General features: G+C 32.8%; 1 long non-coding RNA gene across 3 annotated transcripts in view; it reads left to right on the forward strand.

Annotated features, from left to right (window-relative positions):
- LOC106938938 (uncharacterized) overlaps nucleotides 1–3166 on the forward strand; it is a 16808-nt gene extending 13642 nt beyond the window's left edge. The window contains exons 2-5 of one of the 3 annotated variants that reach the window (XR_001422723.1): nucleotides 1799–1933; nucleotides 2052–2131; nucleotides 2275–2347; nucleotides 3008–3166. This is a non-coding gene — a long non-coding RNA (uncharacterized LOC106938938). Of the gene's footprint in view, nucleotides 1–1669; nucleotides 1970–2051; nucleotides 2132–2274; nucleotides 2348–3007 lie in introns of those variants that run through there. The other 2 variants (XR_001422722.1, XR_001422724.1) reach the window with 2 other exon arrangements.
- The last annotated feature ends 187 nt before the right edge of the window (nucleotides 3167–3353 follow it).

Below are 3353 nucleotides of genomic sequence, written 5' to 3' on the forward strand. Positions count from 1 at the left end.
TTCAATAAACGACAAACTTGGACTAATTACCTTGTTCTTTGTGAGTATACATCATTTACAACAAACATCAAACACGGTAAATATATTTTCATTAAGTATTTAACAAACAAATGGCTTCTAGCGCGATAATTATGTGAAATGAAATTAATTGTCTAATATAAAAAATAGTTTGTTACTGTCGGGCTCAGAGTCTGAAAGGCTTTTCCTTTATCAAACAAATTGTTTTTGCCTCTTATTTAATGGAAATATTGATGTTGATGAGATTTTCTCCAAAATTATAACATTTTTCAACCTTTATAGCTCCACTGTTGAAAATGAGGCTCTAACATTCACAAATAAAATAAAATCCAGTCCAACATCTGGTTTGAGGTGATTCCTCTGGAACCTGTTGGAGGAAAAACATCCCAACTCCAGAAGATGAGCTTTAACCTAACAGAGCTCTGTGGTTCCTCCTGTCAGTATGAGAGTCAGGGTGAGGAGGTGCCATGTTAGGAAGAGAAGTGGAAGCTGCAGGATCTTCAGAACAAACAGGTCATGATGCTGGGCTACTGATTATCCCTCTGTCTGGACACAGGATCAATAGAACCAGTTTAAAAGATAAAATGAATGGTTATATACCAGACATGGAAAACTGGAATGCACTCCATGCCATGATGTTCAGAATTTATAGCATCTCAAGGTGTCAACATTGCAGCCAGTGGGTTGAGGGAAATACAGATTTATTTATTTTGTAGCAATTCAAGAGCTTATAAAATGTCCTTGGATGTTTTGAAAGGCGCTAACTAATAAAATGCATTATTACTATTATTATTATATAATGTCGGAAGATGAAGACTGAAGATTAAATAGTTTTTTGTTTTTATTTTTAATGACATAATTGCAATTATATTAAGATCGGGTTTAAAGCAAAAGCCTTTTGTCTAAGAGTCATGTAAAAGTGTCATAAGTCTGCAACAATCAAAAAGTGTAATTTGTATGAAACCAAACCTCAATGACAACTTCATTTAATATTGCATTCTAACCTAATTTAATCCCTTCATATTGGATCGATTTAATTTGATGAAGATAAATTAGCAGAGAAACAATTTTTGGACCTCGTCTTGTTTTATGGAGAGTTCTGAAAAACTGAAAACCAAAAATAATAGATAAATAAATCTAAAGAAAATAAAAATAATAATAATTTCAAGTAAAATCTCTATAAAAATGCTCTGAAATACAAAGTTTCATCAGTCTCTCCCCCATTGTGGTTCCACAATATGATTTCATGGAATGTATGACTGAACCGAAATGATCTTTAATATAAGGTGCCTTTCACAACATTTGTTGTGAAATGGTGCTATAGAAATAAACTGAATTGAATGTAATTGTTTTCTCTGAGCAGGAGTTTGTCATAATCTTTCCAGTAAAAATAAATAAAAGGTTATTTATTGAGCACAATAGTCAACAATATTCAGTTTAAAGTGAATTCAAGTTTGGCTGAAAACATTGTTTTTCTTGTGTATTTATTTATTTTTAGGTCAGTTCAGACATGCTCTATTTCTGGACTTCACATTATATGCCTTGAAAAAGCTCTCCAAACAATCCTCTAAGTTAAAACAGTCATGATTTTGGGGTCATAAGTTCATTGTTGGCTGCAGTTGTTTTTTTTTTCCAAATTTAACCTGTGTATCATATTTTCATTGTTTAGACATATTTTCCACTAAGAAATGTTGAACGGAAAACTTTTTAGGGTGTGTTTTACTTGATTATTAAACTTTCAGTGCCTGTTGTGTCATCTGATAAAAGATCTGTTCCATAGCTCGTCATTCTTGTGCCGGCAGAGTGGATGAGCCTGTCTGGGCAGCTAGATTTTTGTTGGGTTTTTTTCCCATTAGCTCCACCCAGATACTTGCTAGCTGCTAGGAAGGACTCTGATAAGCAGGTTTTCACTCAGGTGAGTTAGTGTTTTGTGTAACAAACAAAAAAAATGGTAGGTTTTCTCTCTGCTAAGTTCCTGATTGTTTAAAGTTCTTGCTAAATTCTGACGATTTTATTGTTGTTTTTGTTCTCAGGAAAACTTGGACAGCTTCTATGAGAGGTGTTCACTCTGAACTAGAGTGGAGGAGCTTGTTAGTTATCTAGATCAACACAGGTGAGTTTCATTTGTAATTGAAACTTTTGATGGCTGAACTGCCTGCATGTCTGTTGGTACAACTATGAAGATTATTTTATAGACATCAAGGTATAGAAGACCTCTTGTTCTGTGTCTTTAACATATTCTTTTTTTCCCCTCAGGGCTACTGGGGCAGTGGGGCCGATCTTAAATATCCTTGTTTCTTAATTAGTGGCTCGCTAATCACTTAACTTGGTGAGTACATCCATTAAATTAACTCCTGTTGATTCCAAAAACTGTGAAACTTTTATTGTGTTGTGAAACACCTAAGTTCAGATGAGACTGAGAGCATTGACCTAGGAACAGGGAAAATAAAACACAGTTCTGTAAAACAGCATTTTGCAATTACCTTGACAAGAACAGGAAAAATATTGGCACTTTCAAACTACAGTTTCAAAAAGTGAAGGGAGAGGGGTTGTATTTGAGCAGTTTTAAAGTAAATCAAGTAATATCCAAGGATAATGTTTATTAAAATATAAAAACTAGAAAGAGCTATGTGGATTTTAATTTTTTTTTTTTTTTTATAAAACTCGCATTTCCATGCAAATTCATGGAAATGAACTTGCATGTAGTTCATTTCCAACATTAATGAAGTTGACATTTAAAGAATCTGCTATATCATAATCTAAGTATTATCAGGTTTGATCATAAAATTGACACAAAGTTGTTTTTTAAAGTTAGATTTCAGTTACTTTAATTTAATTTGAAACCTTTTTCTGCAGTTCCAACGATTTTGTGTGCCTTTAATTGGTGATATTCTAACTTTGTATTTCAGAGCAGATTTATAGAGATTTTACTTGAAATTAAATTTTTAATTTTCTTTAGATTTATTTATCTATTATTTTTGGCTTTCAGTTTTTCAGAACTCTCCATAAAACAAGACGAGGTCCAGAAATTGTTTCTCTGCTAATTTATCTTCATCAAATTAAACCGATGGACCATCAGGTGGGCAGTTCCCAGTCTGTCATCAGCTTTGATAAATCCCCTGCCAGCACATTCAAACCATCCCATTCACGGAATAACAGCACAGGTTCATCTAAACATTCAAAACAGGTAAGAAAAATAAATGTTTCCTTTGATTTGAACATATTCAATGAAAGACCTGGGACCCAGAAATGTATCTTCTATTTTTTTTTTTTTTTTTTTTTTTTACAAAAAAAAAATCTAACTCTAAGACTAAAAAATGTTAAGCCCCATTTCA

Source organism: Poecilia latipinna, unplaced genomic scaffold (genome assembly GCF_001443285.1).
Source record: "Poecilia latipinna isolate Pla-1442-1.1 unplaced genomic scaffold, P_latipinna-1.0 Scaffold2733, whole genome shotgun sequence".
NCBI lineage: Eukaryota > Metazoa > Chordata > Actinopteri > Cyprinodontiformes > Poeciliidae > Poecilia > Poecilia latipinna.